An 11169-nucleotide genomic window follows, 5' to 3' on the forward strand; every position below is an offset into this window, starting at 1 on the left:
GAATGCATTTGAGTCAGTTCTAAGGAGGTGGATGAACCTAGAGGCTATTATACAGAGTAAAGTAGGTCAGAAAGAGAAAGATAAATATCATATTATTTAAGCATACATATGGAATCTAAAAAGATGGTACTAATGATCCTACAGGCAGGGCAGCAGAGGAGCCGCAGACATAAAGAACAGACTTCTGGACACAGCGGTGGAAGGAGAGAGTGGGATGATGTGAGAAAACAGCATTGAAACATACACCCCGCATAGCCAAGAATAATGTAAAAATAATTTTAAATATTCATATTTATTTGGTCATGCTGGGTCTTTGTTGCAGCAAGAGGAATCTTTAGTTGCAGCATGTAAACTCTTAGCTGTGGCATGTGGGAAATAGTTATCTGACCAGGAATGGAACCTGGGCTCCCTGCATTGGGAGCTTGGAATTTTAGCCACTGGACCACCAGGAAAGATTCTAAAAAAAAATTTAAAAAAAAAAAAAAAAAGAATCCACAGTCCAGGAATACTCAGCTGGCATTCTCCCAGAAAAGGCCTCACTCCCAGGATACTATTTCAAGAATTTCTGTTACCCCCATCTCAAATCTCCTGCCTGCAATGTAGGAGGCCTGGGTTCGATCCCTGGGTCAGGAAGATCCCCTCGAGAAGGAAATGGCAACCTACTCCTGTATTCTTGCCTGGAGAATCCCATGGATGGTGGAGCCTGGTGGGCTACAGTACGCAGGGTCACAAACAGTCTAATAGGCCTGAGCAACTAACACTTCCACTTTTCTCAAGTCACAACCAACACTTTGCTGATGAGTTCATTAAATTCAAAAGGTAAGTTTTTGTTGGTGAAGCTAGCCACGTATGAAGAAGCAAAGCGATAGTGTTTCTATTAGTAAAATTAAAATTTTATTTAGGGGGATTGGTTTGATAATTGGCTGCAATCATTTAGGGACTTGGGCTTCCCAGGTGGCTCAGATGGTAAAGAATCCACCTGCAATGTGGGAGACCTGGATTTGATCCCTGGCTTGGGAAAAGCCCCTGTAGGAGGGCATGGCAACCCACTCCAGTACTCTTGCCTGGAGAATCTCTATGGACAGAGGAGCCTGGTGTGCTACAGCCTATGGGGTCACAAAGAGTTGGAGTTCCTGCTCTGAGCCATACCCAGAGGTTGGTTTAGAGGGATTTGTGGACCAAGATCCTGACTGGAAGGCACAGACCTGGGAAATACGAAAAGTCGATGGAAATTCAGTATGGGTTGTATGAACAATTTCAGATCTGCTTTGTGAACAAAGTATTTGATTAATAATCATCATAAGCAGAGTCTAGTATGAGCTGTACTTTGATTATTTCCTGACAGTGACATTACAGGGGAACGGCTAACCCCCACCTACCTCATATTTCTCAGCAGCTGCCACCATCTACCAAAAACCCCCTAAGAACTGAGCATATCCAAAATGAGTTAGGTTAAGTTTATAAAATGTCTTATTTAAAATTTTTAGCATCCTCCAACGTTCTGTATCTCTATCCTTGCTTTATTTTTCTCCATGACCTATCAATATGTAACACATTATACAAATTACTTCTGTGTTTTTATTGCCTTTCTCTGTACATGATGTAAGTTCCATGAGATCAGGTTTTTTAATCCTTGTCTGTTTTGTTCGCTACCATAGCTCAGGGCAAGCAACAGTGTCTGATATAATAATAATGCCTGGGTATCTGGTAAATGAATGAATAAAAGAAAATAGGGGCCTGCTTTACAGAACAGACAAAACGTTAAAGGAGCTAGAGAGACAAGAAGATTACTTTTGGCTGAAAAATTAAGAAAACACTGACTAGGTCTTGTCATGGAACAAAGACAAACAAAGTGGCCTAAATGTACAGAATGTATTGTTTGCCAGGCAAAGATCCACATCCTTGAAGGAAGCTCAGTGAGCCTCCCCGAACTGAAAGTGAAAGGGACAGACATCATGCTGTCCAAATTTCCAAGTGATTAATAAGTGAAGTTCAAAGTCTCTCTTGAGGGGGTTATGACTCTGGTTTTGCATCATTTAGGCATGGGGCAATTCTCAAGACAGACTGGGGGTAGCTTGCATAAGTCTCTGGTCAGAGTGGGCTGGGGATCACATGGATGGCAGATTCGGATGTGCGTGCTTAAAGCTCAGAGGCAGGATCTTTCTTAAACTGTCTTAAGAGTCCCAGGAGGAGGGCGTTCGGGGCACAGAGAACAGGGCGAGCCCAGTCACTCGGGAAAGAAAATACAGAGCACATCCAGGAATGACTTGGGGCAAAGGGAGGTTCCAGACAAAGGGTGGACACTGGGAAAGGAGGTGGAGGGTCCACTGCAGACTCCATGAAGGTGGCCAGAAACATAAACATTTGTAATGAGGATATATGATCAGAGCAGCCTCGTGCGTAGGGTTCATAGAAGCAGGAAGAGACAGGGCAGAGGCCTGGTATGGTGCAGGTGGACGGACAAGTAAGGAGGCTGGGGCAGTAACCCAGGTGGGAGGTCATCCAAGTCAAAAGATTCAGAGACAGTGAGCCAGATGAGCCAGATGCCAAGGAAGTGCTCAGAGAAGAGAGTGAGAGAGAGATGGCTCTGGGAGGGCCCGCAGGGGGTCCACAGCCCACTGCCACATGTACCTCCCACGTGGACACTCCCACAGGTCCCGGGGCTTGCGGGCTCAGCCAGGAGGCACGCTTGACCCCACAGTGGCAGCCAGCGGCCTAGAGAGATTAACCCTGGTTGGTTTCGCTGCTCACTGGGTGTGGGAGGAGGGGAGGACAGGAAATGTAAATCCCCGTGGTCAGCGGGGCAGCTCCAACTCGCCGCAGCTGGCGCCAACATGCCAAGGGGGTCACTCACGGGGTGCAGGGCCTTTCAGTCCAACCAGATAGAGCACACCCTGCTCCCATCTAGGGAGTGGGGCTTCAACAGGCAGCATCTAGCCCCAGGTGGGAAAGGCCTGACTGTCAGACCCAGGCAGCAACAGCCCAGGCCCAGGACAGATGTGGAGTCAAGACCAGGGAATCGTGGGGAAAGGCCAGGCCTGGGCTACACAGCCAGCCCCCGGGGCTGCCAGACGGCTGGGAATGGGCTCCCAATACCCAGCTAGACTTGGGGGAGGGACTTCAGGGCTGAGAGGCGTCTGTGTCTTTGTGGATAAGCTGGGGAGCCCGGGAAGCCCTGTGCCCATCTGATCTCTCCTCCGCTACCCTCAGCAGAGCTGCAGGAAGACACTGGGACTAGGGAGCTGACTTAAACTCTTGTCTGTTTTCTGTTGCTCTGGGAAGAAAGGGGGTGCCTCCAAGCACACAATACCCGCGAACCCTAACTCAGCTCCCCTCCATGCCAAGCACAACAGACCTGCTTCTCTGTGACCTCTCCCCGCCTCTGCACCATCTGGAGAGATGCGAGCCAGCCACGGAGGGCAGGAGAAGGCAACAGGCAGAGAACGGGGCCACCAGCGGGCCAGCCTGTCCCCGTGCAAAGCCTTAGCGGGGCTGGCCTCCCAGCCTCTCGTCATTTCTCTGCCAGAGGCTGCCATGCCCCTGGCCCAGAGCCCCCTGCCTCAGCGGAGCCCGCTGGTCAGGGCGGGAGGGGTGGATATGGGGGTGGTACTTGGATGGGGCTGATGCCAGCTGCCCTGTGACACTCTTGTTTGAGAAACTTCTTCCCTGAATTCAGGGCCATCCTCCACACACTGCTTTCTCTCCCAGGGAGTCTGGTCCTCTCCCTGCCTCCTCTCTCTCCCCCAATGTCCTGAGCCATTGCTTCCCACCCTCCTGGACAAGCGAAGGTCCCCTTCCCCAGTCTGGAAAACTGCTAATCACTGGAATCTGACAACTGGTATGAGTGACTTTTGCGTGGGCCCTGATCCAAGCCTGGAGCCTTCTGATTTCAGTCTTCGTCCCCTCTGGAGTCTAAACCCCGCCCCCTGCCTGTTTAGGGACAGGTGGCCTTGGAGGTGAGACTCCCTAGTCTGCCCCTACGCCCAAGCCAGACCAGGGGCCCCGAGCAGGTTCAGCTGAGCCTGGGGGACCCAGGAAGAGACAGGGCCCCGGGAGATGACCTCCTTCCGTGGAGGTTCTGAGGTGGTCATAGTGATGGGCCCAGCTGGTACCTGCTGACATATCACAAATAAATGCATCTGTCGTCCCTGTGGATGGGATGTCCTTGGGGACCTCAAGAAGGGAATAGACCAAGAGGAAAGAATGGTAGAGGATCTGGGTACGGAGACCAGTACCAAGTCAGGCCTGTATGTATTTTGCCCCTGTTTCCCAGCAGAGGAAACCTGAGCTCAGAGATATCAAGTAACCAACCTAAGGTGACACAGCTAGAAAGGCTCCAACTGGAGTCCAAGTCTGACTCCAGAACCTACAGGAAGCTACCTCCTGGGGAGACAGGGTCAGGAAGAATACATCGAGGGGATCAGATCTGCTCCTGGGAAAAGTTCACAGCAGTTCCATTGCTGCTGCTGCTGCTGCTGCTAAGTCGCTTCAGTCATGTCCGACTCTGTGCGACCCCATGGACGGCAGCCCACTAGGCTCCGCCGTCCCTGGGATTCTCCAGGCAAGAACACTGGAGTGGGTTGCCATTTCCTTCTCCAATGCATGAAAGTGAAAAGTGAAAGTGAAGTTGCTCAGTCGTGCCCAACTCTTAGCGACCCCACGGACTGCAGCCCATCAGGCTCCTCCATCCATGGGATTTTCCAGGCAAGAGTACTGACTGGAGCGGGGTGCCATTGCCTTCTCTGCAATTCCGTTACATCACCAGAATTAGTAAGTTAACGTCCTAACTCCCAGGACCTCAGAATGAGATATAGTTGGAGGCGAGGACTTTAATGAGGTACTTAAGTTAAAATGAGGACCTTAGAGTGGGTCCTAATCCAAAATGAGGACCTTAGAGTGGGTCCTAATCCAATACGACTGGTGCCTTAAAAGAAGAGGCCATGGGGACACAGACTCACAGAGGAAAGGCCATGTGAGGACACGGTGAGGAGACCACCATCCATCCATCCACCAAGGAGAGAGGCCTCGGAAGAAGCCACCCCTGCTCTCGACTTCTGGCCTCCAGAACTGTGTAGAAACAAATATCTGCTATGTAAGCCACTCAGTCTGCGGTCCTTCATCACGGCAGCCCTAGGGCACAGGCCCCCGGTTCCCAGTATTGGTTTCCTGGCCCCCATGCAGGCTATTTTATATTGCGTTATCTTCAGGGTGGAGTCCCACCAATCCAGGGGGTAGGCAGGAGGTTGGAGAATCACAGGTGTCCACAGGCTCCCTAAGCTAATGGGGTAACTTGGCTACAAATTGGTGCCTCTGTCAACCACCTTTCCATTTTAATTATCCTGGCAGCGACTACCTCTGTCTCCTCTCAGAACAGGACTTGAAGGGGCTCAGGAGGGAGGCAGGTACACAGACACAAGGGGACCCCGAGGTGCTGACTGGGGGTGTGAGCAACTACTCTCCTGCTCTGCCAAGATGCTGACTCCAGAGGAGCGGGTGGTGGGGGAGGGGGGCGACCCCTCCCCCCACCCTCGCCTGTCAATCACCACCCAGTGAGGGCTGCTGACCTTCTAAAGTGAAAACTAACTAAAAGGCGAGTCAGAAAACGCACACTGGGGGTGGAAGAAAAACCGGTCTCTGAATTTTGTGAGCATTGAATTTGAATACATCCTGTCACGAGTGTATATGAGTTAATAGCAACACAGAGTGGGAAGGAGAAAACCCCCTTTGCGTTGCAAGGGGTGGGGAAGGGATAAGGGGATTTTACGAAAATGAGGGGGAAGTTGGAAACGGGTGTTTCAAGAAGAAAAAAAATAAATGTTATATACACCTATGTGTATATGTACACACGCCTATGCATACATACATATATGTATGTGTATATACACACACACACACACACACACACACTTCACCTCTGCCATGCAAGGTCATGGGGAATTTAATACAGGAAAAGACCTTTGCCAGGGTTGCCCTTCAGAGAAAGTTCAAGCAAAGCATTTTCCTTAATTCTTCAGTCAACTGGAGAGAAGGCACAGAGACAGGAGTCCTCATAAGATTCAAAAAAGAATCTATATTTACAGCTCTCTTCAATTTGATATACTTCAGACTTGATAACTTCCAAGTGGAAAACTTAATCATGTTTAGATAACTATTTAAATATTATATAATATTTAGATATTTCCGTGTTTTTCCCAACCCATAGATGGAAGCTGCTGCAAGAGGCTCACACAGTCTAATCCCTTGCCTTTCCCTTTAAATCACCACTCTAGAACTGCCTCTCTGACACGTGTGTACAGGATTCAATGACAGGCTTTGCTGACTTCCGTTTTCATTCACATGAATAAAGAAGACGGAAAAGCCTCTGACTGACCTAATATGCTAGAAGAGAATATGTTCTGACCACACTTCATTACAAGCATGAGAAGCATCCCTTCTGAAAGGAAAGAATACATACGTGGTGTTTATGCCTGGGGCCAGGAAGTGCGTATGTACCCTCCAGCGCGGGTTCAGCTCTGAACAGCCATCCACACACATAAGCGCATTTCAGTGTGACTGGGTTTGTGAGCCCCTGGTGAGCGGAAGCAGTCTGTCTGCTCAGAAGTTGCTGCAGAGAACTCGAGAGGATTAAATCTGCCTTTTCTAGGGAAGACTGGAAAGGCCCTCGGGCTGTTGGTGGCGCTGAGGGGGGCCGGGGCCAGTTGGTTGGGTGGACTAGCCAAGAAGTGGAGGCTCCCGCTCCAGGGGAGCGAGCTGTGGCCCTGGGCACCCACCCACTCCCACCTCCACCCCCTACCCCCACTTTTACCCCCTTCCCCCCAGGCAGCAAACATCTGAACTACATAAAAGGAGCAGGAAGTGGAGGTTAGAGAAGGCAGCCACAGGGACGGTGTGGAGAGCAGGTGAATGAATCCTACAGCATTTGAAAGACTGTAAATAGCACGGATGGTGCAGAGAGGCTGGCGGCAGTGCAGGACAGAGGCATGGAGGACTCAGGGCTTTTTTCTGAGCACAGACCTAGCAATTAATAAATTAATACATCTCGGATCCAGGCATTCTGTGCTTAGGTCTGGCCTGAGGACTGTAGCAGTTTTGTCAAGGTCCATGATCAGATCTGAACCATGTTGCTTGGCAGGGGTTGTAATGAGAATCAGCTGCAATACCTAAGATGACTCAATTCTGCTACAGAAAATGAGGAAAACTAAGTGGAGAAGTGTGCTGCACACTGAAGGTTTGTGTCCTCTCAGAACTCATGTGTTGGACCCCTACCCCCCAAGGTGATGGTATTAGATGTGGGGTCTTCAGGAGGTGATTAGCTCATGAAGGCAAAGCCCTCAGAAATGGGGTTCCTGCTCTTATAAAAGGGACCCCAGGGAACTTCCTTGTCCTTTCTGCCATGTGAGGTCACAATGAGAAGATAAAACCAGACGGCAGATCTGCTGAAATCTTGGTCTTAGACTTCCTGGCCTCCAGAACTGCGAGGAACAAATGTTTGTTGTTTAACTTGCGTGACATGTGAGCTATAGAAAAGTAAATAAAGCATATGAGTATCAAACAGAAAAAAAAAGATGAACCTCAAAGAGTTAAACAGAGAATTACTACGTGAGCTAGCAATTCCACTTGTAGGTGTAAACCTGAGAGATTTGAAAGGTGGGACTTAGCAGATATTGTACACCAATGTGCACAGCATTATTCACAATAGCTAAAAATAACCCATATGTTCATCAAGAGATGAATGGATAAAGAAAACGTGGTCTATACATACAATGAAATACTATTCAGTCTTTAAAAAGAAATGAAATCCTGATACATGGTACAATATAGACCAGTCTTGAAAGCACAGTGCTGAGATAGATAAATCAGATATAAAAGGATAAATATTAGGACTTCCCTGGTGGTCCAATGGCTGAGACTCAGAGCTCCCATTGCAGGGGGCCCAGGTTTGATCCCTGGTCTAGAAAGTAGATCCCACATGCCACAGCTAAGAATTTGGATCTCACAACTAAGAACAGGCACAGCCAAATAAATAAATATTAAAAAACAAAACTATGCTGCCTCATAGACATCTCTTAGCTTCTTTCTAAAAAGTTTTTTAAGAAAAGGGAATAAGATTTGTTGAATAACATTCCCAATAATTAGTTTACATGTTAGTAACATTCCCATTGAAAACACAAGGAAAGGGGAATCAGGACTTACCTAAAGTTCCCCAGCCGCTATACGGCTGAGCCAACAACCCACATTTGCCTGGCTCCAAAGCCAAATGAGATCTAGGGCTAGAGAGGATACAGCTCACGCAGGGGCAGCAGGGTGGGCCTTGCTAAAGGGGCCTGGGTCACCTAGAAGAGAGGAGAGGCTTACCTGGTTCAGGACTACGTGACCCAGACCACTCAGGACACCGGGAGTCTGTGGGGGGAGGGGGCAGAGGAACATGCTAGATTAAAAATGGAGTTGGCTGGGTGCTAATTAGTTAACCTCTGATAAATGGGATAAATAGCAGGATGTAATTAACCACTGCTTAAAGAGGGCCTTGGGTGTTTCCCTCAGGGAGTAAACCTCTGTGGATGGTTATGCTAATTCCAACAGAAAAGGTAGACAGAGACTACAGCTCTTACCTGGCCAAGAATGGAGCACATTTAGCTGTATTCCTTTGGCATGTTGACTCTGGGTGGCCCAAATAATTTTTTTTTTTTAGAGACAGAAACTGGATATCCTGGACAATTAGATCACACAGAGGAAATGTACACAGTCTGAGGACGGCTTCACGGTGCAGGATGATGGAAGCAAAGGTGGGTCTAGGGCCCCTGAGCAGGTGGGCTGTCCTGCCGGAGTCCTGGCAGCTCACTGAAAAGCCTGAGGTGGCCAGTGGAGCCCCTTTGCCCCACCTCCCTCTGCTTCTTTTGTTCCTTCCCAGGGTTGTTGATCTGAGTATCCATCCAGCTGGGAGAGGCTGGTCCTGATTTCAGATGATTTCAACCAAGGTGAGCTGAACCAATGATTTGTGAACTGATCATGGAGTATCCATGGCATTTTGCTTTTTGTTAAAATAGTTCATCGAATGTGGATATTTTTCCTTTAGGAATTGTTGCTTCTTGGCCCCTTCCTTCCATCTGCCTGAAAACTCAGAAGTAAGGACTTGAGCTTCTAAAGGGTTTCTAAAACCATTAATGGGCTGAATCATTCAATGATTCACTGACGGGCGATGTACTCACCATTCAAGCAAGCCTCAAGCTGAGACTCTGGCATCTCTCTTTGCCCTGCCCAGCCCAGCATTTGGTCAAGCTTCAAGATGGTTCTGAAGGGGATCACAATGTGCCATCCCCTGGAGAAGGGACAGGCTACCCACTCCAGTATTTTGGGGCTTCACTGGTGACTCAGCTGGTAAAGAGTCCGCCTGCAATGAGGGAGACCTGGGTTGGATCCCTGGGTTGGGAAGATCCCCTGGAGAAGGGATAGGCTACCCACTCCAGTATTCTGGCCTGGAGAATTCCATGGACTGGAATTCCATGGGGTCACAAAGAGTCGGACACAACTGAGCAACTTTTGCTTTCGCAACTTATTGCTCTTTGTTAAAATGGCATATAAGCCTTCTAGTCTAATCACTTCTTTGGGTTCCTTTTCTATGAATCCCCTGTACATGTTGAATAAAAAATATATATGTACATATTAACATCAACTAAAATTGTATGCTTTTTCTCCTGTTAGCCTGTGTTTGGGGGGGGGGTGGTTCCCAGGTGGCGCTAGTATCAAAGAACACACCTTCCAAGGCAGAAGACATAAGAGACTCAGGTTTGATCCCTGGGTTGGGAAGATTCCCCTGGATGAGGGCATGGGAACCTGCTCCAGTATTCTTGTCTAGAGAATCCCATGGACAGAGGAGCCTGAAGGGGTACAGTCCATAGAGTCACGAAGAGTCAGATATGACTGAAGCGACGAGCACGCACACATGCACAACCTGTCTTTGTCAGTTTAATTTGCTCCAGGTACAAAGCTAAGAGAGTTGAAGGAAGATATTTGGTCTCTCCTATACAGTTAAGAAGAGAATGAACCAACCGTTAGGCAAAAAGACTTCACTTAGGCCAAAATGTGGAAGCAAAGTACAGCTAAACCATCTGAAAGGCAGGACACACACTCCCTTTGTTACATTATTGGGCAGGAAGGATTGCATCCGGAACCCTGTGCAGAACGATTATGGAGACTTCAGTGGATAAGGATGACAAGGGGCTGTGATAGCAAACAGGTGGCATGACAGGGGTCTTCTATAAACTTTGTTTCCTCTACTGTTTCACCAATGGGGCTTTCTAGGTGGCTTGATGGTGAAGAACCTGCCTGCCAGTACAGGAGCCTCAGAAGATGCAGGTTCTATCCCTGGATCGGGAAGATCTCCTGCCGGAGGAATGGCGACCTGCTCCAGCATTCTTGCCTGGAAAATCCCATGGACAGATGAGTCTGGTAGACTAGACTGTAGTCTAGTCTATGGGGCAGCAAAGAGTCAGACATGACTGAAGTGACTGAGCACATACTGTTTCACCAGTGAAGAAAAAATGCCACAAAGTCTCAGGTTTTCTGTGATAGTCTTAACTTAGGGTTGTTTTATTGCTTTCAAAAAAAATTTAGAAAATACATAAATGTGATTTAATGCTTAATTCTTGGTAAGAATTTATATATATATATATATATATATATATATATATATAAAATCTCACAATTCCAAAAATCTTTTCTGACCACTTATGCCAATATTTTGGAGAAGGCAATAGCAACCCACTCCAGTACTCTTGCCTGGAGAATCCCATGAATGGAGGAGCCTGGTAGCCGGTAGCCTATGGAGTAGCTAAGAATCAGACACAACTGAACGACTTCTCTTTCACTTTTCACTTTCATGCATTGGAGAAGGAAATGGCAACCCACTCCAGTATTCTTGCCTGGAGAATCCCAGGGACAGAGGAGTCTGGTGGGCTGCCGTCTATGGGGTCGCACAGAGTCGGACACAACTGACGTGACTTAGCAGCAGCAGTAGCAGCATGCCAGTATTTGGTTTGGGAAAGAAGTTCACAGCAGGATTCCTGGGAAAGTGATTTGCTGTCCTAAGAAAAGTAAATAAGTGCATTATTTTCCCTACTTCTACAGATGGTGAAATTAAGATGCAGAAAATTGATTTGCTGAAGATGACAG

At 48.1% G+C, this 11169-nt stretch overlaps 1 long non-coding RNA gene across 1 annotated transcript; it reads left to right on the forward strand.

Moving 5' to 3' along the window:
* LOC106503671 lies at positions 8699–9321 on the forward strand. The gene is made up of 3 exons (XR_001917357.1): positions 8699–8783; positions 8909–8975; positions 9074–9321. It is a non-coding gene; the product is annotated as an uncharacterized LOC106503671 (long non-coding RNA).

Source organism: Capra hircus, chromosome 27 (assembly GCF_001704415.2).
Source record: "Capra hircus breed San Clemente chromosome 27, ASM170441v1, whole genome shotgun sequence".
Lineage (NCBI taxonomy): Eukaryota > Metazoa > Chordata > Mammalia > Artiodactyla > Bovidae > Capra > Capra hircus.